The sequence below is a fragment of the Myodes glareolus genome, unplaced genomic scaffold, assembly GCF_982192425.1.
Source record: "Myodes glareolus unplaced genomic scaffold, mMyoGla1.1 HAP1_SCAFFOLD_49, whole genome shotgun sequence".
NCBI lineage: Eukaryota > Metazoa > Chordata > Mammalia > Rodentia > Cricetidae > Myodes > Myodes glareolus.
Window position 1 is genome coordinate 1222314 of NW_028263221.1, and position 25085 is coordinate 1247398.

Consider the following 25085-nt stretch of genomic DNA (forward strand, 5'->3'; position numbering starts at 1 on the left):
CTCCCCGGAGCGCAGCACGCAATACCTTGATTGGGAGGACGAAGAGGGCCATGCTGGCGTTTTTAAACCTTATGTTCTAGAACACCTTCCTCTTAACCTGTGGGGAAGAGATGTATTGCAGGCCATGGGAGCGGTGCTAACCACGGAACCCGTGCAGCGCGTGCTAGCTAATCAGGGCTTTGTCCCCGGCCGAGGTCTGGGTAAATATCTCCAAGGAGACATTCAGACCTTAGCCGACAAGAACTTGATCCAGCAATTGCCTGGACAGCGTACAGGGCTAGGAAATTTTTCTTAGGGGCCATTGCAGAGCAGCCAGATTATATACCGATTAAATGGAAAACTAAAAAACCTGTGTGGATTGAGCAATGGCCCCTTAGTAAGGAAAAACTACTGGCTGCTCAGACCTTGGTCCAGGAACAGCTGGAGGCGGGGCGTATAGTGCCCTCCACCTCCCCCTGGAATACACCTATTTTTGTAGTTAAAAAGAAATCAGGCAAATGGAGGTTGTTGCAGGATCTCAGGGCCGTAAATGATTGCATGGAAATCATGGGTAGCACCCAACCAGGTTTACCACAGCCGGTGGGTATTCCTGCTGGATACCACCTGTTAGTCATTGACCTGAAGGATTGTTTTTTCACCATTCCCTTGCATCCTAAAGACTCTGATAAATTTGCTTTCAGTGTGCCTTCCACAAATCTCGTGGAACCTTTTAAACGCTACCAGTGGAAAACCTTGCCACAGGGAATGTCATGCAGTTCGGTCATTTGTCAGGTGTTCGTGGCAAGGGTCATTGCCCCTGTCAGACAGAAATATCCTCAATTGTACGTAATCCACTACGTGGATGACATACTTCTCGCTGGACAGGAGCCAAAAATAGTTCTTGAGGCCTTTGCTGACCTGCAGGAACGTTTAGCACATGCTGGGTTGGTGATTGCTGCTGATAAGGTACAACAGCAGTTCCCATATCAGTATTTAGGGCATCAGTTGTTGCAGACAGGAGTAAAACCTCAAAAGGTCACTCTCCGCCTAGACAAGTTACGAACCTTGAATGATTTTCAAAAGCTGCTTGGGGACCTCAATTGGATCCGGCCTTGTTTGGGTATCCCTACTGGAACCCTAAAGCCACTTTTTGACATCCTGCAGGGAAACTCTGACCCAACTTCCCCTCGAGAGTTAACTCCCCAGGCAAGACAGTGTATCTCACTGATTGAAGAAAGGCTTGCCTCTGCTCATGTCCAGTATATAGACTATAATCAACCTCTGTTCCTCATAATTTTTCCTTCTCAGCATAGCCCTACTGGAGTGTTTTGGCAAACAGGGCCAATCCTATGGGTGCATGAACATGTGTCGCCTGCAAAAATTGTTATATCTTATCCATCAGCTGTGCTGCGCGTTATTCAGAAAGGATATAAATTGTGTCTGCAGACCTTTGGTATGTTGCCTGATAAAGTTATTACACCATATACCCAATCAGAAATAACCTGGCTACAGAATTTTGCTGAGGATTGGACCTTATTTCTATGCACCAATCCCTGTAAGTTTGATAATCATTACCCTTCTAATAAGCTAGTCGCCTTCTTCAAAAATCATCCGGTGTGTTTCCCTAAAGTTATTTCCTTAAAGCCTTTAGCTGGGGCTAGGAATGTGTTTACTGACGGCTCTTCCACCGGAAGAGCTGTGGTGTTCTCCCCGCCTGATGTTTGCACTCAAGCCGTTGATACTAACTCTGCTCAGATAACTGAATTAATTGCAGTACAAATGGCCTTGGAGAAATATGCTGACGTTCCATTTAACCTCTATACTGACAGTCAGTATATTAGCAAAATTCTTGCACCTCTAGAAACTGCAGCTTATATTGCTTCTGTGTCTCGAGTCCAGATTCAGCTTCTGGCTATTCAAGCATTGCTTTGGGCCAGGCCTGTTCCCATGTACGTGGGGCATTTGAGGGCACACAGCGATCTTCCTGGCCCCCTGAGTGAAGGCAACGCCCTGGCTGATGAACTCACTCGCCAGGTTTATACAGTTAGTCAAGAATCTTATGAAGCTGCTAAGAAAGCTCATGATCGCTTTCATCTCAATGCTGGGTCTTTAAAATTTCATTACAAAATATCTCGAGAACAAGCCACTGACATTGTTAAGAAATGCCCTTTATGTGTTGAACTTTTAACTGTTCCCCATTTGGGAGTTAACCCGCGTGGGCTGGCTCCCAACCATTTATGGCAGATGGATGTTACTCACGTTCCTTCCTTTGGACGTTTGCAGTATGTTCACGTAACTGTGGACACGTATTCACACCTTATCTTTGCCTCAGCTCATACAGGAGAAAAATTACGGGATGTTAAAAGCCACTGCCTGCAGGCCTTTGCGTACATGGGAGTCCCTAAATCTCTCAAAACGGACAACGGGCCAGCCTATACCAGTGCTGGTTTTGCTAAATTCTGCCAGGAGTTTCATATTTTTCACAAAACCGGTATACCCCATAACCCCCAAGGGCAGGCAGTCGTAGAGAGAACCCACCGCACTCTTAAGGCCTATCTACACAAAACAAAAAGGGGGAATTACAGTTCTACCCCCAGAGAGCATCTATCGTTCATTTTATACATTTTGAACTTTCTGACCGTGGACGCTGACTCCCGTACGGCCGCCGAGAATCATTGGCAGCCTAGCTACCCTGGGAAGCCTTTAGTGAAGTGGAAAAATCTGGCAAATGGAACTTGGTGTGGTCCAGACCGAGTTTTAATTTGGGGCAGAGGGGTGGTTTGCATATTTCCACAGGATGCAGAGCTCCCGATCTGGGTTCCTGAACGCCTGGTGCGAACCGTGGATTCCTCTGTTCAGAAACCTGAGGACGAGGCGAGGTCAAGAGATCCCACGGACACGGCGGCAGAGGCGACGGCAGAGTTGGCAGATTCCTGAGAGATGATCCAACGCCTGATTTTACCCCTTTCCCAGCTTTCTGTCTCCCTGCCTTATCTGCCCCTCTCAGCCTAGGCTGCTCTACCCCCTGAGGGGAAGCGACTACTTCCCCTACCCTAGATTGCTACCTTGAGTACTCGCAGCGGGAACCCTGCCGGTCAGACAGAAATACCATGGACTTTCAAATTAATTTAAATTCTCGATTGGATACCTTTTGTTGTTCTTTACAAACTGGGTGTGGATTTTGACCTCTGCTGGTCACTGGTTAGGATTTTGCTGCTTTCCTCGGACCCCGGAATACAAAATTGCTAATTGGCTTTAATTTAGTATGGTTAGTCATTCCAGGGGTCCCACTTGCCGGTGCCGTAGCCTTACTCAAAAGAGCTCTATTCAGAGCAAAACGTTTCAGACACTGTGCAAGCTCAGTCTCTTCCAGGATTACTCATGTGTATGCTGGAACATTTTCACCTGGCCAATGGCTTCAGGTCCGCCACGGCCTGGCCCTAGTAGACATTCGTCTCGGAGTATCTTTCAGCATAAATATGGCTGGATTCAATGTATGACTAGTAAGCAATGACGGGTTTAATGCACGGGGGGGCGGTCTCGCCTAAGACAAGGGGTGGGTTTGGACCTGAACACATTCCCGTAGACGGGTTTAGGGATCTAACCCAACGACCGGCATGCCTAAGACAGCTGCTATTCATCATATTTTATATATATTTAAAGGGAGACTTGTGGGTACGCAAGTTCCCCACTTTTCCCGAGACGCTCTGCAGGGCTGTTCTGCTTCCTGGTTCCACTGCATCAGCTTGAGGGTGTGGCATAGAACTGCCCTCTCCTGTTATGTTAATTTCACCTACGGCCCAAGGGTGTAGCTCAGAGAGAACTCTTCTGTCATGGTAATTCCACCTGCAAGCAAGGTTCTCGCCCGCAGGCAAGGTTCCTGGGTCAGCTTTTCTCTGAGCCTGAGCACGCCCACCTAGCTTTCTCTCTTCTCTATTCAGCTGCTCTCAGACCTTGGGTGCGGCCCCCTGACTTTGCTCTTCCCTTGTTCCTGATGGGGGGCTGGTGTCTTTTTGCCCCACAGTATATATATCTGACTTATGCTTAATAAAGTTGCCATTTACTCTTGTGAATGAGCCAGGTCTCTTTTGTCTGTGTGTTCCTTTTCATCCCTGAGGACAACTGTCCCTTCTTGTGGGCCTGAATTCAGGAAGTGCGCAGCCTGGGTCGGGCGTGGGAATCCACTGGGAAAAGCAGGCTCCAACACTGTCCTTTCAGAGGAAAATCACTTTCCTTTGAAAGTGCCTTAAGCTACTTACAAGCATGCACAAAACACTCACATCCGTTTCTCTGAAAGAGAAGTAGTCTGTTCCAACACTTCAATTCACTGTGCGTAGTGAATGGAGTGTTGCTTCACTTTCTAAATGCTGTAGTTTCAGAGAAAATCACTTTCCTTTGAAAGTGTCTTAAGCTACATACAAGCATTCACAGGAAACTCAAATGAGTTTCTATGAAAGAGAAGCATTCTGTTCCAACACTTCAATTCACTGTGCGAAGTGAATGGAGTGTTGCCTCACTTTCTAAATGCTGTCCTTTCAGAGAAAATCACTTTCCTTTGAAAGTGCCTTAAGCTACTTACAAGCATTCACAAAACACTCACATCGGTTTCTCTGAAAGTGAAGGAGTCTGTTCCAACACTTCAATTCACTGTGCGAAGTGAATGGAGTGTTTCTTCACCTTCTAAATGCTGTAGTTTCAGAGAAAATCACTTTCCTTTGAAAGTGTCTTAAGCTACTTACAAGCATTCACAGGAAACTCAAATGTATTTCTATGAAAGAGAAGCTGTCTGTTCCAACACTTCAATTCACTGTGCGAAGTGAATGGAGTGTTGCTTCACTTTCTATATGCTCTCCTTTCAGAGAAAATCACTTTCCTTTGAAAGTGCCTTAAGCTACTTACAAGCATTCAACAGAAATTCACATGCATTTCTCTGAAAGAGAAGCAGTCTGTTCCAACACTTCAATTCACTGTGCAAAGTGAATGGAGTGTTGCTTCACTTTCTAAATGCTGTCCTTTTAGAGAAAATCACTCTCTTTTGAAACTGCCTTAAGCTACTTACAAGCATTTAACAGAAATTCAAATGCGTTTCTCTGAAAGTGAAGCTGTCTGTTCAAACACTTCAATTCACTGTGAGAAGTGAATGGAGTGTTGCTTCACTTTCTAAATGCTGTCCTAGCAGAGAAAATCACTGTCCTTTGAAAGTGCCTTAATCTACTTACAAGCATTCACGAGAAACTCACATGCATTTTTCTGAAAGAGAAGCAGTCTGTTCCAACATTTCCATTCACTGTGCGAAGTGAAAGGAGTGTTGCTTCACTTTCTAAATGCTGTCCTTTCAGAGAAAATCACTTTCCTTTGAAAGTGCCTTAAGCTACTTACAAGCATTCAACAGAAATTCACATGCATTTCTCTGAAAGAGAAGCAGTCTGTTCCAACACTTCAATTCACTGTGCAAAGTGAATGGAGTGTTGCTTCACTTTCTAAATGTTGTCCTTTCAGAGAAAATCACTTTCCTTTGAAAGTGCCTTAAGATACTTACAAGCATTCCACAGAAATTCACATACATTTCTCTGAAAGAGAAGCAGTCTGTTCCAACACTTCAATTCACTGTGCATAGAGAATGGAGTGTTGCTTCACTTTCTAAATGCTGTCCTTTCAGAGAAAATCACTTTCCTTTGAAAGTGCCTTAAGGTACTTACAAGCATTTAACAGAAATTCACATGCGTTTCTCTGAAAGAGAAGCAGTCTGTTCCAACACTTCATTTCACTGTGCGAAGTGAATGGAGTGTTGCTTCACTTTCTATATGCTCTCCTTTTAGAGAAAATCACTCTCTTTTGACACTGCCTTAAGCTACTTACAAGCATTCACAAGAAACTCACATCTGTTTTTCTGAAAGAGAAGCAGTCTGTTCCAACACTTCAATTCACTGTGCGAAGTGAATGGAGTGTTGCTTCACTTTCTAAATGTTGTCCTTTCAGAGAAAATCACTTTCTTTGAAAGTGCCTTAAGCTACTTACAAACATTCAACAGAAATTCACATGCATTTCTCTGAAAGAGAAGCAGTCTGTTCCAACACTTCAATTCACTGTGCAAAGTGAATGGAGTGTTGCTTCACTTTCTAAATGCTGTCCTTTCAGAGAAAATCACTTTCCTTTGAAAGTGCCTTAAGCTACTTACAAGCATTGAACAGAAATTCACATGTGTTTCTCTGAAAGAGAAGCATTCTGTTCCAACACTTCAATTCACTGTGCGAAGTGAATGGAGTGTTGCTTCACTTTCTAAATGCTGTCCTTTCAGAGAAAATCACTTTCCTTTGAAAGTGCCTTAAGCTACTTACAAGCATTCACAAAACACTCACATCGGTTTCTCTGAAAGTGAAGTAGTCTGTTCCAACACTTCAATTCACTGTGCGAAGTGAATGGAGTGTTCCTTCACCTTCTAAATGCTGTAGTTTCAGAGAAAATCACTTTCCTTTGAAAGTGTCTTAAGCTACTTACAAGCATTCACCGGAAATTCAAATGTGTTTCTATGAAAGAGAAGCTGTCTGTTCCAACACTTCAATTCACTGTGCGAAGTGAATGGAGTGTTGCTTACTTTCTATATGCTCTCCTTTTAGAGACAATCACTCTCTTTTGAAACTGCCTTAAGCTACTTACCAGCATTCACAAGAAACTCACATCTGTTTCTCTGGAAGAGAAGCAGTCTGTTCCAATACTTCAATTCACTGTGCGAAGTGAATGGAGTGTTGCTTCACTTTCTAAATGCTGTCCTTTCAGAGAAAATCACTTTCCTTTGAAAGTGCCTTAAGCTACTTACAAGCATTTAACAGAAATTCACATGAGTTTCTCTGAAAGAGAAGGAGTCTGTTCCAACACTTGATTTCACTGTGCGAAGTGAATGGAGTGTTGCTTCACTTTCTATATGCTGTCCTTTTAGAGAAAATCACTCTCTGTTGAAACTGCCTTAAGCTACTTACAAACATTCACAAGAAACTCACATCTGTTTCTCTGAAAGAGAAGCAGTCTGTTCCAACACTTCAATTCACTGTGCGATGTGAATGGAGTATTGCTTCACTTTCTAAATGCTGTCCTTTCAGAGAAAATCACTTTCCTTTGAAAGTGCCTTAAGCTACTTACAAGCATTCACAAGAAACTCAAATCTGTTTCTGGGAAAGAGAAGCAGTCTGTTCCAACACTTCAATTCACTGTGCGAAGTGAATGGATTGTTGCTTCACTTTCTAAATGCTGTCCTTTCAGAGAAAATCACTTTCCTTTGAAAGTGCCTTAAACTACTTACAAGCATTTAACAGAAATTCACATGCGTTTCTCTGAAAGAGAAGCAGTCTGTTCCAACACTTCAATTCACTGTGCGAAGTGAATGGAGTGTTGCTTCACATTCTAAATACTGTCCTTTCAGAGAAAATCACTTTCCTTTGAATGTGCCTTAAGCTACTTACAAGCATTCACAAAACACTCATATCCGTTTCTGTGAAAGAGAAGTAGTCTGTTCCAACTCTTCAATTCACTGTGCGTAGTGAATGGAGTGTTGCTTCACTTTCTAAATGCTGTCCTTTTAGAGAAAATCACTCTCTTTTGAAACTGCCTTAAGCTACTTACAAGCATTCACAAGAAACTCACATCTGTTTCTCTGAAAGAGAAGCAGTCTGTTCCAATACTTCAATTCACTGTGCGAAGTGAAAGGAGTGTTGCTTCACTTTCTAAATGCTGTCCTTTCAGAGAAAATCACTTTCCTTTGAAAGTGCCTTAAGGTACTTACAAGCATTTAACAGAAATTCACATGCGTTTCTCTGAAAGAGAAGCAGTCTGTTCCAACACTTCAATTCACTGGGCGAAGTGAATGGAGTGTTGCTTCACTTTCTAAATGCTGTCCTTTCAGAGAAAATCACTTTCCTTTGAAAGTGCCTTAAGCTACTTACAAGCATTCACAAGAAACTCACATCTGTTTCTCTGAAAGAGAAGCAGTCTGTTCCAACACTTCAATTCACTGTGCAAAGTGAATGGAGTGTTGCTTCACTTTCTAAATGCTGTCCTTTCAGAGAAAATCACTTTCCTTTGAAAGTGCCTTAAGCTACTTACAAGCATTCAACAGAAATTCACATGCATTTCTCTGAAAGAGAAACAGTCTGTTCCAACACTTCAATTCACTGTGCAAAGTGAATGGAGTGTTGCTTCACTTTCTAAATGCTGTCCTTTCAGAGAAAATCACTTTCCTTTGAAAGTGCATTAAGATACTTACAAGCATTCAACAGAAATTCACATACATTTCTCTGAAAGAGAAGCAGTCTGTTCCAACACTTCAATTCACTGTGCATAGAGAATGGAGTGTTGCTTCACTTTCTAAATGCTGTCCTTTCAGAGAAAATCACTTTCCTTTGAAAGTGCCTTAAGGTACTTACAAGCATTTAACAGAAATTCACATGCGTTTCTCTGAAAGAGAAGTAGTCTGTTCCAACACTTCATTTCACTGTGCGAAGTGAATGGAGTGTTGCTTCACTTTCTAAATGCTGTCCTTTTAGAGAAAATCACTCTCTTTTGAAACTGCCTTAAGCTACTTACAAGCATTCACAAGAAACTCACATCTGTTTCTCTGAAAGAGAAGCAGTCTGTTCCAATACTTCAATTCACTGTGCGAAGTGAAAGGAGTGTTGCTTCACTTTCTAAATGCTGTCCTTTCAGAGAAAATCACTTTCCTTTGAAAGTGCCTTAAGGTACTTACAAGCATTTAACAGAAATTCACATGCGTTTCTCTGAAAGAGAAGCAGTCTGTTCCAACACTTCAATTCACTGGGCGAAGTGAATGGAGTGTTGCTTCACTTTCTAAATGCTGTCCTTTCAGAGAAAATCACTTTCCTTTGAAAGTGCCTTAAGCTACTTACAAGCATTCACAAGAAACTCACATCTGTTTCTCTGAAAGAGAAGCAGTCTGTTCCAACACTTCAATTCACTGTGCAAAGTGAATGGAGTGTTGCTTCACTTTCTAAATGCTGTCCTTTCAGAGAAAATCACTTTCCTTTGAAAGTGCCTTAAGCTACTTACAAGCATTCAACAGAAATTCACATGCATTTCTCTGAAAGAGAAACAGTCTGTTCCAACACTTCAATTCACTGTGCAAAGTGAATGGAGTGTTGCTTCACTTTCTAAATGCTGTCCTTTCAGAGAAAATCACTTTCCTTTGAAAGTGCATTAAGATACTTACAAGCATTCAACAGAAATTCACATACATTTCTCTGAAAGAGAAGCAGTCTGTTCCAACACTTCAATTCACTGTGCATAGAGAATGGAGTGTTGCTTCACTTTCTAAATGCTGTCCTTTCAGAGAAAATCACTTTCCTTTGAAAGTGCCTTAAGCTACTTACAAGCATTTAACAGAAATTCACATGCGTTTCTCTGAAAGAGAAGTAGTCTGTTCCAACACTTCATTTCACTGTGCGAAGTGAATGGAGTGTTGCTTCACTTTCTATATGCTCTCCTTTTAGAGAAAATCACTCTTTTTTGAAACTGCCTTAAGCTACTTACAAACATTCACAAGAAACTCACATCTGTTTCTCTGAAAGAGAAGCAGTCTGTTCCAACACATCAATTCACTGTGCGAAGTGAATCGAGTGTTGCTTCACTTTCTAAATGCTGTCCTTTCAGAGAAAATCACTTTCCTTTGAAAGTGCCTTAAGCTACTTACAAGCATTCAACAGAAATTCACATGCATTTCTCTGAAAGAGAAGCAGTCTGTTCCAACACTTCAATTCACTGTGCAAAGTGAATGGAGTGTTGCTTCACTTTCTAAATGCTGTCCTTTCAGAGAAAATCACTTTCCTTTGAAAGTGCCTTAAGCTACTTACAAGCAATTAACAGAAATTCACATGCGTTTCTCTGAAAGAGAAGCATTCTGTTCCAACACTTCAATTCTCTGTGCGAAGTGAATGGAGTGTTGCTTCACTTTCTAAATGCTGTCCTTTCAGAGAAAATCACTTTCCTTTGAAAGTGCCTTAAGCTACTTACAAGCATTCACAAAACACTCACATCGGTTTCTCTGAAAGTGAAGTAGTCTGTTCCAACACTTCAATTCACTGTGCGAAGTGAATGGAGTGTTCCTTCACCTTCTAAATGCTGTAGTTTCAGAGAAAATCACTTTCCTTTGAAAGTGTCTTAAGCTACTTACAAGCATTCACCGGAAACTCAAATGTGTTTCTATGAAAGAAAAGCTGTCTGTTCCAACACTTCAATTCACTGTGCGAAGTGAATGGAGTGTTGCTTCACTTTCTATATGCTCTCCTTTTAGAGAAAATCACTCTCTTTTGAAACTGCCTTAAGCTACTTACCAGCATTCACAAGAAACTCACATCTGTTTCTCTGAAAGAGAAGCAGTCTGTTCCAACACTTCAATTCACTGGGCGAAGTGAATGGAGTGTTGCTTCACTTTCTAAATGCTGTCCTTGCAGAGAAAATCACTTTCCTTTGAAAGTGCCTTAAGCTACTTACAAGCATTCACAAGAAACTCACATCTGTTTCTCCAAAAGAGAAGCAGTCTGTTCCAACACTTCAATTCACTGTGCGAAGTGAATGGAGTGTTCCTTCACATTCTAAATGCTGTAGTTTCAGAGAAAATCACTTTCCTTTGAAATTGACTTAAGCTACTTACAAGCATTCACCGGAAACTCAAATGTGTTTCTATGTAAGAGAAGCTGTCTGTTCCAACACTTCAATTCACTGTGCGAAGTGAATGGAGTGTTTCTTCACTTTCTAAATGCTGTCCTTTCGGAGAAAATCACTTTCCTTTGAAAGTGCCTTAGGCTACTTACAAGCATTCAACAGAAAATCACATGCGTTTCTCTGAAAGAGAAGCAGTCTGTTCCAACACTTCAATTCATTGTTCGAAGTGACTGGAGTTTTGCTTCACTTTCTAAATTTTGTCCTTTCAGAGAAAAACACTTTCCTTTGAAAGTGCCTTAAGCTACTTACAAGCATTTAACAGAAATTCACATGTGTTTCTCTGAAAGAGAAGCAGTCTGTTCCAACACTTCAATTCACTGTGCGAAGTGAATGGAGTGTTGCATCACTTTCTAAATGCTGTCCTTTCAGAGAAAATCACTTTCCTTTGAATGTGCCTTAAGCTACTTACAAGCATTCACAAAACACTCATATCCGTTTCTCTGAAAGAGAAGTAGTCTGTTCCAACACTTCAATTCACTGTGCGAAGTGAATGGAGTGTTCCTTCACATTCTAAATGCTGTAGTTTCAGAGAAAATCACTTTCCTTTGAATGTGTCTTAAGCTACTTACAAGCATTCACAGGAAACTCAAATGTGTTTCTATGAAAGTGAAGCAGTCTGTTCCAACAATTCAATTCACTGTGCGAAGTGAAAGGAGTATTCCTTCACTTTCTAAATGCTGTCCTTTCAGAGAAAATCACTTTCCTTTGAAAGTGCCTTAAGCTACATACAAGCATTCAACAGAAATTCACATGCATTTCTCTGAAAGAGAAGCAGTCTGTTCCAACACTTCAATTCACTGTGCAAAGTGAATGGAGTGTTGCTTCACTTTCTAAATGCTGTCCTTTCAGAGAAAATCACTTTCCTTTGAAAGTGCCTTAAGCTACTTACAAGCATTTAACAGAAATTCACATGCGTTTCTCTGAAAGAGAAGCAGTCTGTTCCAACACTTCAATTCACTCTGCGAAGTGAATGGAGTGTTGCTTCACATTCTAAATGCTGTCCTTTCAGAGAAAATCACTTTCCTTTGAAAGTGCCTTAAGCTACTTACAAGCATTCACAAAACAATCATATCCGTTTCTCTGAAAGAGAAGTAGTCTGTTCCAACTCTTCAATTCACTGTGCAAAGTGAATGGAATGTTGCTTCACTTTCTAAATGCTGTCCTTTCAGAGAAAATCACTTTCCTTTGAAAGTGCCTTAAGCTACTTACAAGCATTTAACAGAAATTCACATGTGTTTCTCTGAAAGAGAAGCAGTCTGTTCCAACACTTCAATTCACTGTGCAAAGTGAATGGAGTGTTGCTTCACTTTCTAAATGCTGTCCTTTAAGAGAAAATCACTTTCCTTTCAAAGTGCCTTAAGCTATTTACAAGCATTCACAAAACACTCACATCGGTTTCTCTGAAAGTGAAGTAGTCTGTTCCAACACTTCAATTCACTGTGCGAAGTGAATGGAGTGTTCCTTCACCTTCTAAATGCTGTAGTTTCAGAGAAAATCACTTTCCTTTGAATGTGCCTTAAGCTACTTACAAGCATTCACAAAACACTCACATCCGTTTCTCTGAATGAGAAGTAGTCTGTTCCAACACTTCAATTCACTGTGCGAAGTGAATGGAGTGTTCCTTCACATTCTAAATGCTGTAGTTTCAGAGAAAATCACTTTCCTTTGAAAGTGTCTTAAGCTACTTACAAGCATTCACAGGAAACTCAAATGTGTTTCTATGAAAGAGAAGCTGTCTGTTCCAACACTTCAATTCACTGTGCGAAGTGAATGGAGTGTTGCTTGACTTTCTATATGCTCTCCTTTTAGAGAAAATCACTCTCTTTTGAAACTGCCTTAAGCTACTTCCCAGCATTCACAAGAAACTCACATCTGTTTCTCCGAAAGAGAAGCAGTCTGTTACAACATTTCAATTCACTGTGCGAAGTGAATGGAGTGTTGCTTCACTTTCTAAATGCTGTCCTTTCAGAGAAAATCACTTTCCTTTGAAAGTGCCTTAAGCTACTTACAAGCATTCAACAGAAATTCACATGCATTTCTCTGAAAGAGAAGCAGTCTGTTCCAACACTTCAATTCACTGTGCAAAGTGAATGGAGTGTTGCTTCACTTTCTAAATTCTGTCCTTTCAGAGAAAATCACTTTTATTTGAAAGTGCCTTAAGCTACTTACAAGCATTCATAAAACACTCATATCCGTTTCTGTGAAAGAGAAGTAGTCTGTTCCAACTCTTCAATTCACTGTGCGTAGTGAATGGAGTGTTGCTTCACTTTCTAAATGCTGTCCTTTTAGAGAAAATCACTCTCTTTTGAAACTGCCTTAAGCTACTTACAAGCATTCACAAGAAACTCACATCTGTTTCTCTGAAAGAGAAGCAGTCTGTTCCAATACTTCAATTCACTGTGCGAAGTGAAAGGGGTGTTGCTTCACTTTCTAAATGCTGTCCTTTCAGAGAAAATCACTTTCCTTTGAAAGTGCCTTAAGCTACTTACAAGCATTTAACAGAAATTCACATGCGTTTCTCTGAAAGAGAAGCAGTCTGTTCCAACACTTCATTTCACTGTGCGAAGTGAATGGAGTGTTGCTTCACTTTCTATATGCTCTCCTTTTAGAGAAAATCACTCTCTTTTGAAACTGCCTTAAGCTACTTACAAACATTCACAAGAAACTCACATCTGTTTCTCTGAAAGAGAAGCAGTCTGTTCCAACACTTCAATTCACTGGGCGAAGTGAATGGAGTGTTGCTTCACTTTATAAATGCTGTCCTTTCAGAGAAAATCACTTTCCTTTGAAAGTGCCTTAAGCTACTTACAAGCATTCGCAAGAAACTCACATCTGTTTCTCTGAAAGAGAAGCAGTCTGTTCCAACACTTCAATTCACTGTGCGAAGTGAATGGAGTGTTGCTTCACTTTCTAAATGCTGTCCTTTCAGAGAAAATCACTTTCCTTTGAAAGTGCCTTAAGCTACTTACAAGCATTCAACAGAAATTCACATGCATTTCTCTGAAAGAGAAGCAGTCTGTTCCAACACTTCAATTCACTGTGCAAAGTGAATGGAGTGTTGCTTCACTTTCTAAATGCTGTCCTCTCAGAGAAAATCACTTTCCTTTGAAAGTGCCTTAAGATACTTACAAGCATTCAACAGAAATTCACATACATTTCTCTGAAAGAGAAGCAGTCTGTTCCAACACTTCAATTCACTGTGCATAGAGAATGGAGTGTTGCTTCACTTTCTAAATGCTGTCCTTTCAGAGAAAATCACTTTCCTTTGAAAGTGCCTTAAGGTACTTACAAGCATTTAACAGAAATTCACATGCGTTTCTCTGAAAGAGAAGCAGTCTGTTCCAACACTTCATTTCACTGTGCGAAGTGAATGGAGTGTTGCTTCACTTTCTATATGCTCTCCTTTTAGAGAAAATCACTCTCTTTTGACACTGCCTTAAGCTACTTACAAGCATTCACAAGAAACTCACATCTGTTTCTCTGAAAGAGAAGCAGTCTGTTCCAACACTTCAATTCACTGTGCGAAGTGAATGGAGTGTTGCTTCACTTTCTAAATGTTGTCCTTTCAGAGAAAATCACTTTCCTTTGAAAGTGCCTTAAGCTCCTTACAAGCATTCAACAGAAATTCACATGCATTTCTCTGAAAGAGAAGCAGTCTGTTCCAACACTTCAATTCACTGTGCAAAGTGAATGGAGTGTTGCTTCACTTTCTAAATGCTGTCCTTTCAGAGAAAATCACTTTCCTTTGAAAGTGCCTTAAGCTACTTACAAGCATTTAACAGAAATACACATGTGTTTCTCTGAAAGAGAAGCATTCTGTTCCAACACTTCAATTCACTGTGCGAAGTGAATGGAGTGTTGCTTCACTTTCTAAATGCTGTCCTTTCAGAGAAAATCACTTTCCTTTGAAAGTGCCTTAAGCTACTTACAAGCATTCACAAAACACTCACATCGGTTTCTCTGAAAGTGAAGTAGTCTGTTCCAACACTTCAATTCACTGTGCGAAGTGAATGGAGTGTTCCTTCACCTTCTAAATGCTGTAGTTTCAGAGAAAATCACTTTCCTTTGAAAGTGTCTTAAGCTACTTACAAGCATTCACCGGAAATTCAAATGTGTTTCTATGATAGAGAAGCTGTCTGTTCCAACACTTCAATTCACTGTGCGAAGTGAATGGAGTGTTGCTTACTTTCTATATGCTCTCCTTTTAGAGACAATCACTCTCTTTTGAAACTGCCTTAAGATACTTACCAGCATTCACAAGAAACTCACATCTGTTTCTCCGAAAGAGAAGCAGTCTGTTCCAACACTTCAATTCACTGTGCGAAGTGAATGGGGTGTTGCTTTACTTTCTAAATGCTGTCCTTTCAGAGAAAATCACTTTCCTTTGAAAGTGCCTTAAGCTACTTACAAGCATTCAACAGAAATTCACATGCATTTCTCTGAAAGAGAAGCAGTCTGTTCCAACACTTCAGTTCACTGTGCAAAGTGAATGGAGTGTTGCTTCACTTTCTAAATTCTGTCCTTTCAGAGAAAATCACTTTCCTTTGAAAGTGCCTTAAGCTACTTACAAGCATTTAACAGAAATTCACATGCGTTTCTCTGAAAGAGAAGTAGTCTGTTCCAACACTTCAATTCACTGTGCGAAGTGAATGGAGTGTTGCTTCACTTTATAAATGCTGTCCTTTCAGAGAAAATCACTTTCCTTTGAAAGTGCCTTAAGCTACTTACAAGCATTCACAAAACACTCACATCCGTTTCTCTGAAAGAGAAGTAGTCTGTTCCAACTCTTCAATTCACTGTGCGTAGTGAATGAAGTGTTGCTTCACTTTCTAAATGCTGTCCTTTTAGAGAAAATCACTCTCTTTTGAAACTGCCTTAAGCTACTTACAAGCATTCACAAGAAACTCACATCTGTTTCTCTGGAAGAGAAGCAGTCTGTTCCAACACTTCAATTCATTGTGCGAAGTGAATGGAGTGTTGCTTCACTTTCTAAATGCTGTCCTTTCAGAGAAAATCACTTTCCTTTGAAAGTGCCTTAAGCTACTTACAAGCATTTAACAGAAATTCACATGCGTTTCTCTGAAAGAGAAGGAGTCTGTTCCAACACTTCATTTCACTGTGCGAAGTGAATGGAGTGTTGCTTCACTTTCTATATGCTGTCCTTTTAGAGAAAATCACTCTCTGTTGAAACTGCCTTAAGCTACTTACAAACATTCACAAGAAACTCACATCTGTTTCTCTGAAAGAGAAGCAGTCTGTTCCAACACTTCAATTCACTGTGCGAAGTGAATGGAGTATTGCTTCACTTTCTAAATGCTGTCCTTTCAGAGAAAATCACTTTCCTTTGAAAGTGCCTTAAGCTACTTACAAGCATTCACAAGAAACTCAAATCTGTTTCTCCGAAAGAGAAGCAGTCTGTTCCAACACTTCAATTCACTGTGCGAAGTGAATGGATTGTTGCTTCACTTTCTAAATGCTGTCCTTTCAGAGAAAATCACTTTCCTTTGAAAGTGCCTTAAGCTACTTACAAGCATTTAACAGAAATTCACATGCGTTTCTCTGAAAGAGAAGCAGTCTGTTCCAACACTTCAATTCACTGTGCGAAGTGAATGGAGTGTTGCTTCACATTCTAAATACTGTCCTTTCAGAGAAAATCACTTTCCTTTGAAAGTGCCTTAAGCTACTTACAAGCATTCACAAAACACTCATATCCGTTTCTGTGAAAGAGAAGTAGTCTGTTCCAACTCTTCAATTCACTGTGCGTAGTGAATGGAGTGTTGCTTCACTTTCTAAATGCTGTCCTTTTAGAGAAAATCACTCTCTTTTGAAACTGCCTTAAGCTACTTACAAGCATTCACAAGAAACTCACATCTGTTTCTCTGAAAGTGAAGCAGTCTGTTCCAATACTTCAATTCACTGTGCGAAGTGAATGGAGTGTTGCTTCACTTTCTAAATGCTGTCCTTTCAGAGAAAATCACTTTCCTTTGAAAGTGCCTTAAGCTACTTACAAGCATTTAACAGAAATTCACATGCGTTTCTCTGAAAGAGAAGTAGTCTGTTCCAGCACTTCATTTCACTGTGCGAAGTGAATGGAGTGTTGCTTCACTTTCTATATGCTTTCCTTTTAGAGAAAATCACTCTCTTTTGAAACTGCCTTAAGCTACTTACAAACATTCACAAGAAACTCACATCTGTTTCTCTGAAAGAGAAGCAGTCTGTTCCAACACTTCAATTCACTATGCGAAGTGAATGGAGTGTTGCTTCACTTTCTAAATGCTGTCCTTTCAGAGAAAATCACTTTCCTTTGAAAGTGCCTTAAGCTCCTTACAAGCATTCAACAGAAATTCACATGCATTTCTCTGAAAGAGAAGCAGTCTGTTCCAACACTTCAATTCACTGTGCAAAGTGAATGGAGTGTTGCTTCACTTTCTAAATGCTGTCCTTTCAGAGAAAATCACTTTCCTTTGAAAGTGCCTAAACTACTTACAAGCATTTAACAGAAATTCACATGTGTTTCTCTGAAAGAGAAGCATTCTGTTCCAACACTTCAATTCACTGTGCGAAGTGAATGGAGTGTTGCTTCACTTTCTAAATGCTGTCCTTTCAGAGAAAATCACTTTCCTTTGAAAGTGCCTTAAGCTACTTACAAGCATTCACAAAACACTCACATCGGTTTCTCTGAAAGTGAAGTAGTCTGTTCCAACACTTCAATTCACTGTGCGAAGTGAATGGAGTGTTCCTTCACCTTCTAAATGCTGTAGTTTCAGAGAAAATCACTTTCCTTTGAAAGTGTCTTAAGCTACTTACAAGCATTCACCGGAAACTCAAATGTGTTTCTATGAAAGAAAAGCTGTCTGTTCCAACGCTTCAATTCACTGTGCGAAGTGAATGGAGTGTTCCTTCACTTTCTATATGCTCTCCTTTTAGAGACAATCACTCTCTTTTGAAACTGCCTTAAGCTACTTACCAGCATTCACAAGAAACTCCCATCTGTTTCTCCGAAAGAGAAGCAGTCTGTTCCAACACTTCAATTCACTGTGCGAAGTGAATGGGGTGTTGCTTCACTTTCTAAATGCTGTCCTTTCAGAGAAAATCACTTTCTTTTGAAAGTGCCTTAAGCTACTTACAAGCATTCAACAGAAATTCACATGCATTTCTCTGAAAGAGAAGCAGTCTGTTCAAACACTTCAATTCACTGTGCAAAGTGAATGGAGTGTTGCTTCACTTTGTAAATTCTGTCCTTTCAGAGAAAATCACTTTCTTTTGAAAGTGCCTTAAGCTACTTACAAGCATTTAACAGAAATTCACATGCGTTTCTCTGAAAGAGAAGTAGTCTGTTCCAACACTTCAATTCACTGTGCGAAGTGAATGGAGTGTTCCTTCACTTTCTAAATGCTGTCCTTTCAGAGAAAATCACTTTCCTTTGAAAGTGCCTTAAGCTACTTACAAGCATTCAAACAACACTCACATCCGTTTCTCTGAAAGAGAAGTAGTCTGTTCCAACTCTTCAATTCACTGTGCGTAGTGAATGAAGTGTTGCTTCACTTTCTAAATGCTGTCCTTTTAGAGAAAATCACTCTCTTTTGTAACTGCCTTAAGCTACTAACAAGCATTCACAAGAAACTCACATCTGTTTCTCTGGAAGAGAAGCAGTCTGTTCCAATACTTCAATTCACTGTGTGAAGTGAATGGAGTGTTGCTTCACTTTCTAAATGCTGTCCTTTCAGAGAAAATCACTTTCCTTTGAAAGTGCCTTAAGCTACTTACAAGCATTTAACAGAAATTCACATGCGTTTCTCTGAAAGAGAAGCAGTCTGTTCCAACACTTCATTTCACTGTGCGAAGTGAATGGATTGTTGCTTCACTTTCTATATGCTGTCCTTTTAGAGAAAATCACTCTCTTTTGAAACTGCCTTAAGCTACTTACAAACATTCACAAGAAACTCACATCTGTTTCTCTGAAAGAGAAGCAGTCTGTTCCAACACTTCAATTCACTGTGCGAAGTGAATGGAGTATTGCTTCACTTTCTAAATGCTGTCCTTTCAGAGAAAATCACTTTCCTTTGAAAGTGCCTTAAGCTACTTACAAGCATTCACAAGAAACTCAAATCTGTTTCTCCGAAAGAGAAGCAGTCTGTTCCAACACTTCAATTCACTGTGCGAAGTGAATGGATTGTTGCTTCACTTTCTAAATGCTGTCCTTTCAGAGAAAATCACTTTCCTTTGAAAGTGTCTTAAGCTACTTACAAGCATTCAACAGAAATTCACATGTGTTTCTCTGAAAGAGAAGCAGTCTGTTCCAACACTTCAATTCACTGTGCAAAGTGAATGGAGTGTTGCATCACTTTCTAAATGCTGTCCTTTCAGAGAAAATCACTTTCCTTTGAAAGTGCCTTAAGCTACTTACAAGCATTCACAAAACACTCACATCCGTTTCTCTGAAAGAGAAGCAGTCTGTTCCAACACTTCAATTCACTGTGCGAAGTGAATGGAGTGTTCCTTCACGTTCTAAATGCTGTAGTTTCAGAGAAAATCACTTTCCTTTGAAAGTGTCTTAATCTACTTACAAGCATTCACAGGAAACTCAAATGTGTTTCTATGAAAGAGAAGCAGTCTGTTCCAACACTTCAATTCACTGTGCGAAGTGAAAGGAGTATTCCTTCACTTTCTAAATGCTGCCCTTTCAGAGAAAATCACTTTCCTTTGAAAGTGCCTTAAGCTACTTACAAGCATTCACAAGAAACTCACATCTGTTTCTCTGAAAGAGAAGCAGTCTGTTCCAACACTTCAATTCACTATGCGAAGTGAATGGAGTGTTGCTTCACTTTATAAATGCTGTCCTTTCAGAGAAAATCACTTTCCTTTGAAATTGCCTTACGCTACTTACAAGCATTCAACAGAAATTCACATGCATTTCTCTGAAAGAGAAGCAGTCTGTTCAACACTTCAATTCACTGTGCAAAGTGAATGGAGTTTTGCTTCACTTTCTAAATGCTGTCCTTTCAGAGAAAATCACTTTCCTTTGAAAGTGCCTTAAGCTACTGACAAGCATTTAACAGAAATTCACATGCGTTTCTCTGAAAGAGAAGTAGTCTGTTCCAACACTTCAATTCACTGTGCGAAGTGAATGGAGTGTTGCTTCACTTTCTAAATGCTGTCCTTTCAGAGAAAATCACTTTCCTTTGAAAGTGCCTTAAGCTACTTACAAGCATTCAAACAACACTCACATCTGTTTCTCTGGAAGAGAAGCAGTCTGTTCCAATACTTCAATTCACTGTGTGAAGTGAATGGAGTGTTGCTTCACTTTCTAAATGCTGTCCTTTCAGAGAAAATCACTTTCCTTTGAAAGTGCCTTAAGCTACTTACAAGCATTTAACAGAAATTCACATGCGTTTCTCTGAAAGAGAAGCAGTCTGTTCCAACACTTCATTTCACTGTGCGAAGTGAATGGATTGTTGCTTCACTTTCTATATGCTGTCCTTTTAGAGAAAATCACTCTCTTTTGAAACTGCCTTAAGCTACTTACAAACATTCACAAGAAACTCACATCTGTTTCTCTGAAAGAGAAGCAGTCTGTTCCAACACTTCAATTCACTGTGCGAAGTGAATGGAGTATTGCTTCACTTTCTAAATGCTGTCCTTTCAGAGAAAATCACTTTCCTTTGAAAGTGCCTTAAGCTACTTACAAGCATTCACAAGAAACTCAAATCTGTTTCTCCGAAAGAGAAGCAGTCTGTTCCAACACTTCAATTCACTGTGCGAAGTGAATGGATTGTTGCTTCACTTTCTAAATGCTGTCCTTTCAGAGAAAATCACTTTCCTTTGAAAGTGTCTTAAGCTACTTACAAGCATTCAACAGAAATTCACATGTGTTTCTCTGAAAGAGAAGCAGTCTGTTCCAACACTTCAATTCACTGTGCAAAGTGAATGGAGTGTTGCATCACTTTCTAAAAGCTGTCCTTTCAGAGAAAATCACTTTCCTTTGAAAGTGCCTTAAGCTACTTACAAGCATTCACAAAACACTCACATCCGTTTCTCTGAAAGAGAAGCAGTCTGTTCCAACACTTCAATTCACTGTGCGAAGTGAATGGAGTGTTCCTTCACGTTCTAAATGCTGTAGTTTCAGAGAAAATCACTTTCCTTTGAAAGTGTCTTAATCTACTTACAAGCATTCACAGGAAACTCAAATGTGTTTCTATGAAAGAGAAGCAGTCTGTTCCAACACTTCAATTCACTGTGCGAAGTGAAAGGAGTATTCCTTCACTTTCTAAATGCTGCCCTTTCAGAGAAAATCACTTTCCTTTGAAAGTGCCTTAAGCTACTTACAAGCATTAACAAGAAACTCACATCTGTTTCTCTGAAAGAGAAGCAGTCTGTTCCAACACTTCAATTCACTATGCGAAGTGAATGGAGTGTTGCTTCACTTTATAAATGCTGTCCTTTCAGAGAAAATCACTTTCCTTTGAAAGTGCCTTACGCTACTTACAAGCATTCAACAGAAATTCACATGCATTTCACTGAAAGAGAAGCAGTCTGTTCAACACTTCAATTCACTGTGCAAAGTGAATGGAGTTTTGCTTCACTTTCTAAATGCTGTCCTTTCAGAGAAAATCACTTTCCTTTGAAAGTGCCTTAAGCTACTGACAAGCATTTAACAGAAATTCACATGCGTTTCTCTGAAAGAGAAGTAGTCTGTTCCAACACTTCAATTCACTGTGCGAAGTGAATGGAGTGTTGCTTCACTTTCTAAATGCTGTCCTTTCAGAGAAAATCACTTTCCTTTGAAAGTGCCTTAAGCTACTTACAAGCATTCAAACAACACTCACATCCGTTTCTCTGAAAGAGAAGTAGTCTGTTCCAACTCTTCAATTCACTGTGCGTAGTGAATGAAGTGTTGCTTCACTTTCTAAATGCTGTCCTTTTAGAGAAAATCACTCTCTTTTGAAACTGCCTTAAGCTACTTACAAGCATTCACAAGAAACTCACATCTGTTTCTCTGGAAGAGAAGCAGTCTGTTCCAATACTTCAATTCACTGTGTGAAGTGAATGGAGTGTTGCTTCACTTTCTAAATGCTGTCCTTTCAGAGAAAATCACTTTCCTTTGAAAGTGCCTTAAGCTACTTACAAGCATTTTACAGAAATTCACATGCGTTTCTCTGAAAGAGAAGCAGTCTGTTCCAACACTTCATTTCACTGTGCGAAGTGAATGGATTGTTGCTTCACTTTCTATATGCTGTCCTTTTAGAGAAAATCACTCTCTTTTGAAACTGCCTTAAGCTACTTACAAACATTCACAAGAAACTCACATCTGTTTCTCTGAAAGAGAAGCAGTCTGTTCCAACACTTCAATTCACTGTGCGAAGTGAATGGAGTATTGCTTCACTTTCTAAATGCTGTCCTTTCAGAGAAAATCACTTTCCTTTGAAAGTGCCTTAAGCTACTTACAAGCATTCACAAGAAACTCAAATCTGTTTCTCCGAAAGAGAAGCAGTCTGTTCCAACACTTCAATTCACTGTGCGAAGTGAATGGATTGTTGCTTCACTTTCTAAATGCTGTCCTTTCAGAGAAAATCACTTACCTTTGAAAGTGTCTTAAGCTACTTACAAGCATTCAACAGAAATTCACATGTGTTTCTCTGAAAGAGAAGCAGTCTGTTCCAACACTTCAATTCACTGTGCAAAGTGAATGGAGTGTTGCATCACTTTCTATATGCTGTCCTTTCAGAGAAAATCACTTTCCTTTGAAAGTGCCTTAAGCTACTTACAAGCATTCACAAAACACTCACATCCGTTTCTCTGAAAGAGAAGCAGTCTGTTCCAACACTTCAATTCACTGTGCGAAGTGAATGGAGTGTTCCTTCACGTTCTAAATGCTGTAGTTTCAGAGAAAATCACTTTCCTTTGAAAGTGTCTTAATCTACTTACAAGCATTCACAGGAAACTCAAATGTGTTTCTATGAAAGAGAAGCAGTCTGTTCCAACACTTCAATTCACTGTGCGAAGTGAAAGGAGTATTCCTTCACTTTCTAAATGCTGCCCTTTCAGAGAAAATCACTTTCCTTTGAAAGTGCCTTAAGCTACTTACAAGCATTCACAAGAAACTCACATCTGTTTCTCTGAAAGAGAAGCAGTCTGTTCCAACACTTCAATTCACTATGCGAAGTGAATGGAGTGTTGCTTCACTTTATAAATACTGTCCTTACAGAGAAAATCACTTTCCTTTGAAAGTGCCTTACGCTACTTACAAGCATTCAACAGAAATTCACATGCATTTCTCTGAAAGAGAAGCAGTCTGTTCCAACACTTCAATTCACTGTGCAAAGTGAGTGGAGTTTTGCTTCACTTTCTAAATGCTGTCCTTTCAGAGAAAATCACTTTCCTTTGAAAGTGCCTTAAGCTACTGACAAGCATTTAACAGAAATTCACATGTGTTTCTCTGAAAGAGAAGCATGCTGTTCCAACACTTCAATTCACTGTGCGAAGTGAATGGAGTGTTGCTTCACTTTCGAAATGCTGTCCTTTCAGAGAAAATCACTTTCCTTTGAAAGTGCCTTAAGCTACTTACAAGCATTTAACAGAAATTCACATGTGTTTCTCTGAAAGAGAAGCAGTCTGTTCCAACACTTCAATTCACTGTACAAAGTGAATGGAGTATTGCATCACTTTCTAAATGCTGTCCTTTCAGAGAAAATCACTTTCCTTTGAAAGTGCCTTAAGCTACTTACAAGCATTCACAAAACACTCACATCCGTTTCTCTGAAAGAGAAGTAGTCTGTTCCAACACTTCAATTCACTGTGCGAAGTGAATGGAGTGTTCCTTCACGTTCTAAATGCTGTAGTTTCAGAGAAAATCACTTTCCTTTGAAAGTGTCTTAATCTACTTACAAGCATTCACAGGAAACTCAAATGTGTTTCTATGAAAGAGAAGCAGTCTGTTCAACACTTCAATTCACTGTGCAAAGTGAATGGAGTGTTGCTTCACTTTCTAAATGCTGTCCTTTCAGAGAAAATCACTTTCCTTTGAAAGTGCCTTAAGCTACTGACAAGCATTTAACAGAAATTCACATGTGTTTCTCTGAAAGAGAAGCATGCTGTTCCAACACTTCAATTCACTGTGCGAAGTGAATGGAGTGTTGCTTCACTTTCTAAATGCTGTCCTTTCAGAGAAAATCACTTTCCTTTGAAAGTGCCTTAAGCTACTTACAAGCATTTAACAGAAATTCACATGTGTTTCTCTGAAAGAGAGGCATTCTGTTCCAACACTTCAATTCACTGTGCGAAGTGAATGGAGTGTTCCTTCACGTTCTAAATGCTGTAGTTTCAGAGAAAATCACTTTCCTTTGAAAGTGTCTTAAGCTACTTACAAGCATTCACAGGAAACTCAAATGTGTTTCTATGAAAGAGAAGCAGTCTGTTCCAACACTTCAATTCACTGTGCGAAGTGAAAGGAGTATTCCTTCACTTTCTAAATGCTGCCCTTTCAGAGAAAATCACTTTCCTTTGAAAGTGCCTTAAGCTACTTACAAGCATTCACAAGAAACTCACATCTGTTTCTCTGAAAGAGAAGCAGTCTGTTCCAACACTTCAATTCACTATGCGAAGTGAATGGAGTGTTGCTTCACTTTCTAAATGCTGTCCTTTCAGAGAAAATCACTTTCCTTTGAAAGTGCCTTAAGCTACTTACAAGCATTCAACAGAAATTCACATGCATTTCTCTGAAAGAGAAGCAGTCTGATCAACAAATCAATTCACTGTGCAAAGTGAATGGAGTTTTGCTTCACTTTCTAAATGCTGTCCTTTCAGAGAAAATCACTTTCCTTTGAAAGTGCCTTAAGCTACTTACAAGCATTTAACAGAAATTCACATGTGTTTCTCTGAAAGAGAAGCATTCTGTTCCAACACTTCAATTCACTGTGCGAAGTGAATGGAGTGTTGCTTCACTTTCTAAATGCTGTCCTTTCAGAGAAAATCACTTTCCTTTGAAAGTGCCTTAAGCTACTTACAAGCATTCACAAAACACTCACATCCGTTTCTCTGAAAGAGAAGTAGTCTGTTCCAACACTTCAATTCACTGTGCGTATTGAATGGAGTGTTGCTTCACTTTCTAAATGCTGTCCTTTTAGAGAAAATCACTCTCTTTTGAAACTGCCATAAGCTATTTACAAGCATTTAACAGAAATTCACATGCGTTTCTCTGAAAGTTAAGCTGTCTGTTCAAACACTTCAATTCACTGTGCGAAGTGAATGGAGTGTTGCTTCACTTTCTAAATGCTGTCCTTTCAGAGAAAATCACTTTCCTTTGAAAGTGCCTTAAGCTACTTACAAGCATTCAACAGAAATTCACATGCATTTCTCTGAAAGAGAAGCAGTCTGATCAA